A 6,060-nucleotide genomic window follows, 5' to 3' on the forward strand; every position below is an offset into this window, starting at 1 on the left:
ACTGAATTTGATCAACAGTAAATGTAACTTTGAGGCTAAAATGTAACTTTTGTAACCACTGTTTTTATTGCATACATTTTCAGTTGGGACTTCAGATTTAGTTTATATTTGCACTAATGAAATCCTGATAGTCTTTCAGGACACTACTGATAAAATAGGCCGAGGGGAATTTTGTGACTCGCAAATAAAGGCGTTCAATTACATACGTGTTAAGTTATGTCAACAGAACCACTTGACTACTTTGCTATTTCTTTGTGTATTGGGCCTGATACAGTTCACATTTTAATAGGCTTTTCTCAGTAATTTTACTGTACACTATGGTGTAGGTTATTGTTCAACATCATACGTGTGTGAGTCATTTCTCATTACTTTTCAAAATATATGAACAATAGACCGAGAAATAAAAGCTATTTAATACGATACTGTCTGAGCAAAGCAATTATACAAATTGTCGTTGCTTTTAAAATATTTCCCATAAACGTTGGTAATCATTCAGATTAGTTTCATGGGAAAATAGAAATATCCAAATAGGTTATTACGTAACTAAAAGCTAACTCTCTCTCCCCAGCGAAATACAATTAATACACATTTAATTCTAATTTACTTTTCCCTCCTAAGTCTGGAGGAAAGGTTGTGTCAGCTGCCGTAGCAGGGTTCGAAGAACAGTGAGATTGATGACATAAAAGTTCCGTTCGAAAAATGTTATCTTCGAACGAGACACGAACAAGGTTGGAAATTATATAATTTGATAAATATCATTATACATATTTCAGAGACGAAAATAGCATTAATACATATAATGTCGTTGTAAATTTAAGAGTAAGAAAGAAAATAGTACGTATAATGTTACCTTAATTTTAATGGAAATTTTAAAGTTATTTAAGATACTTATAAATATACTGGTTTTGCTATTAACAGAAAAAGGTTATGAAAACTACAAGAAAAAAGCAATCTTTTATGGACATCAATGATTGCAAAACACATTTATGTCTATATCAATATTGCACAAAAAATTATTTATGTGATTTTAAAGTTTGGATGTAATTTCTTTTATTTTATATCGTAACACTTTTTTAATCTCAACTAAATGTTAATCCAAATTAGAATCTTATACCTAAGAGACGCTATTTAAAATTATCATCGCATTTGATGAGATTACAATTTTTCGGACTATTAACTTCATCTTTTCAGATAAAAAGCCTAATTGAGATTCGCAATGTAAACATTACAAGTTATTCATCTTTTATATACCTAAAGAGTAGGTTAATAGCCCGAAAAATAATAATCGTATTAACAATGAGTCGTCTGAGACAATAAGATGTTTTATCATCAGATATTTTATTGTGATACAAACCTGTCTTAATAGTAAGAATGGAGAGATTGGAGAGTTTAATTGAGTTTTTTTTTCTAATTTAAGCTGTATTAAATTTGGTTCCAGCACTTATAAAACGTTACGTAAATATACATAAAAAAACTTCTTACATGTTTAAACAATGGTTACTCTCTCCAGAATGATAATGGAAGTACATCATGCTTTCTATTTACTACAATATATGATATATACTATAATATATAAAGCGTTGTAGTTTGCTTGAAGCATTGCAGTACAGAAGTAGAAAAATGAATGACAAGAGATATAAGGAAAGCTTCTAACAATGCAGAAATTTTTTTTAAAATGTCCGAATTATAAAGGTTTTTGAACTTGTAAAGGTTTTTCAACTGCATTGTTAAAAGCTTTTCTTATTTCTCATTTCATTCATTTCTTAACTCTAATATATACATTACACTACATCATTCCCAATACTATTTGAACATTTCCCGATACACTTGAACATTTCCGTTCTTTCAAAATACCATCTGTTATTCAGTTTCGTCCATAATATTACTTATCATGAGGCATCGGTGTTATCAACTGAACAGAGTTTACTTTCTTATCATTAAAGTGTCAATCACAAAACAAGAAACTGTTTTCAATTTTCCGTTTTTTACTTTCCTTTTCCTTAATATCTTGCAGATAGGGTTCTAACACTTACTTCAACAATAAAAGAATTTCATAAAAATATTAAAAATAATTTGTTCAATATTTGATCTAAGTGTAAATGAAATTCGGTTTTCGATGACAGGGAAGTTAATATACCTTAATTATTTATTGCGATAGATTGATATCAGTGCTCAGAAATATCTTATACAAAATGTCCTCTAAACTTAATTGATGTTTGCGGCAATGTGATTGCCAAGGAAGAAAATTAGATTTAAAAGGTAGTCTTTGACAACATGTCATTCGTGTAACGAACTTAACCGTATCTTGCCTGATGGATCATTTTTTAATGGAAAAAAAGTCACTGTAAAGAAAATGAAATGCATTTATTTCATTCTGCCTTATCTGTCAAAATGTCTTAAGCATATGACGGCAACGAAATTAACTAAACTTGATAGAAAAGTTTTAGCATGGCATTGCTTCTCATGGAAATACTTCAATACTAATTCATGCAATATGATTGGATTTGGTAACAATTGATAGTTTAATATCCACCACCAAGTCCCTGTTACATTCGATGAAAGTCGACTAACCTCTGTATTGAAAAGGAAGTTTCCATCTTCTTGGACTGTATATACGCACACACAAAGAGAACTGTATACCTAACCGGAGACTTTCTTATATAAGTAAACAAATATTCACACACACACACACACACACACACACACACACACACACACACACACACACACACAAATATATATATTTGTATGCCAACAAGATGGAAAACCCTTTTATTTTTTAACTACTTTTGTGTTATGTCCAACGTTCGGATGCCTTCTACTCAACTCGACTCTCTCTCTAGTCTGAAATCTGACGTCTAGGCTTCTCCCACTATATCTACGTATTGAGCTAGCCTGCTTCATCGTCTGGGGGCGTCCACACAACATTTTTCTTGTTCCTTTCTTTGTTTTCAAATTTCCTTTCTTTGTTTTCAAATTTTTAATTTTTAAATCATTTTTCCAAAAATTAGATATTATTTTTATTCCAACACCTATACATGAATACATACTCACTTTTTATAATGCTCCACTTTTGTATCTATCTATAGGCTTGAAATAATGTATTAGAAAACACCCACGATTGAAACAGAACAGAAGAAATATTTATAAACACATGGCCTACAAACTTTACCTCCATAAAACCGAAATATTTAAATTCCAACGTATTAATGACATTGCCTATAGAACAAAGAAAACCTAGAGAAACAGACAGACCAATAGCCTTTAAACATACCCATGTCCTTTTGTGAACATCAAAGCAAAGGATTAAATCTAATAAAACCAAAATAACTAAAACTACTCATATATCTATCACCACCCACCAAAAGGGACACACCTAAATAGGCGTACCTGCTTTCAAAGTTATATATACGTTAATAAATTCCAAACAAAAGCATAACCCCAAATTTTATCAATAAAAATTTCTCTCCATAGCAACCGATTCTAAACCTAGCCACCACTCCACTCAAACCCACACACCCAAGAAAGATCTTAAGTCAACTGAGACTATATAAAGCCAAGATTGATTTCAATGCATTGTAGTCTGACATTGACTCAACTGGCCGAAACTTCGAGGTCATTATCGGTAATATTCTAGTTTAAGAATAAAAGATTTGTACTCTGCAAAAGTATGGAGTGGCTCGTCAGATTCGTGTAAAGTTGTTTTTATTATAACTTGAACATAAAACAAACATTAACTCATATATGGATATATATATATATATAAATGTGTGTGTGTGTGTGTGGTGTGTGTGTGTGTGTGTGTGTGTTTGTGTGTGTGTGTGTGTGTATGTGTGTGTGTGTGTGTGTGTGTGTGTGTGCGCGCGCGCTAAAGAAGGTACAAAGTAAACTACAAAACGAAAAGCGAACAGAACAAAATTGCGGTTGTTTTGATAAATTCGTTGCTCAGATGTGCGTGTGTGTGTGTGGTGAGGAGAGGCAGGAGTAGGATGGAAGTGACATGTGCGGACTGATGTTGCTTTAGCAACATGTATATACATGTATATCCCACCCTTACATACCTACACGTACATGCACAGCTACATCGTGATTATTTCGTAGATTCGATATCAGTCAATGTAAACAATTTGAACAAACAGGCCAACGATGGAGCATCTGTGTATTTGAGCAGCTAGCAAGAAGGTGAATTGAAATTGCGTCGATACATCGCATAAAGGACACATCGCATAATGTAATTCCTGACAACCGATACTAAATAAAAGAAGGGATCTTCATAGGACTATCCACTCAAGACTTTCGTGGCATTCAGTAACGACATTTGAAGTAATAATTAGAAGCATATAGCTATACAAATGTAACGTTCAACGGAAAGTACTACGTGCTAAGAAAAAATATAAGATAATCCAAAGGAAACAAACAGTTATACACGTTGAATACCCAGTTGTATAAAATAGTTCTCCCGCATGCGTAAGATCAACTAGGAATATTCTTTACTGATATTATTAAAACACTCTAGAGTAAAATATATTATGTTGTTAGTTCATCGAGGTTTCATAGTTTCAGACATATCATTGAAGAATGATGTGTCTATTAGTGTCTTCCATTGGTATATCACCTTTCTTTGTTTAAGGAATAACTATTTCATTTAAATATTTATTTCACGTAAATAACTATTTCATTTGAATATGTTGTCACTCAAGGAAAAGTACAGATGTGGTAGCGTTTACCAGAAAAAAAAAACTCTTTTCAAATGCAATTTCCTACCTCAATGAGCAAAGTAAAATTTCATCTATCTATACTAGTATTTAGAAAGAAATCAGAATACATTATATAAATAGATACTAAACATCTATCTAAAATATATTTGACCTACTTAGCAAGTTCAAGAATTAGTTACTATATATAAGAAGGTCCAGTAACATTATGATTATTAAAACATACTTTGTATAGACAATCGTTGGGACTAAAGATTTCCATCGGTTAAGATACTCCATCTGGTCTATATACATCATACAGACACAATTAGTTAGATTACTCTTCCAAACACATAATTATAGACCACCTACTAATAGCTCACAAAATGAGAACGTGACAAATATTCAATTTCCAATTAATATCATTTCCCAATATTTTAACCAATAAAATTTCAGAGAAAGTTATACGAATAATGCTTATCATTATTTTTTTTTTCTTAATAATACAGAAGGTATATTGGCTTTTCTGTATGAAATCAATTTCCTTCTTCGCTTGGTACATTCAACATCATTTTGTTGCCTGATGTATTCGACAAGGGAAAAAATATCCAAAAAGTTTATAAAATAGAATTTTAGGGGGAAAAAAACGTATTCTCTTTAATTCTGGCGTCATGATTCAAACGTCTTATACATACATATGCTGGAGACAAGAACAAGAAAAGAACGTTATTAAAAAGAAACGACCTATATTTTGTAGTCTGAGTCTAAATAAAAAATAATTATTCATGTGGAAGATTTGATGAAACTTTTATTTCTGATTCTCTCAATTTCATCTGAAACTTGTAACATTAAGTTATGGTGGTGGTAGTGGTGGAGATGTTGGTGGTGGTAGTTGTGGTAGTGTTGAAGAGAATAACACCAAGAAAAGAAATATAATTCTCTCTTACTTTCTTCCTATGCATTCTCCCTTTTCTCCTCGCTCATTATACATACATACATATATATATATATATATATATATATATATATATATATATTATATATATATAATATATATATATTATATATATATATATATATATATATATATATATATATATATATATAATATATATATATTATTGTGTGTGTGTGTATGCGCGCGTGTGCTTTACTGCGCGTATGTGTATGCTTATGCGTGTGTGGTTGTTGATCTGATAATGTTTTCTTGCTCATTCTCAAACTCCTAAAGATTGCTCACTTTCTCTACCATATATATATATATATAAGTGTATATATGTGCATACATAAGTGTGTATATATATGTATATATGTAAGGATATATATATATAAGTACACGCATACACATATACATATATACCTGCAT

This window comes from Octopus sinensis, linkage group LG1, assembly GCF_006345805.1.
Source record: "Octopus sinensis linkage group LG1, ASM634580v1, whole genome shotgun sequence".
In the NCBI taxonomy this organism is placed as follows: Eukaryota; Metazoa; Mollusca; class Cephalopoda; order Octopoda; family Octopodidae; genus Octopus; species Octopus sinensis.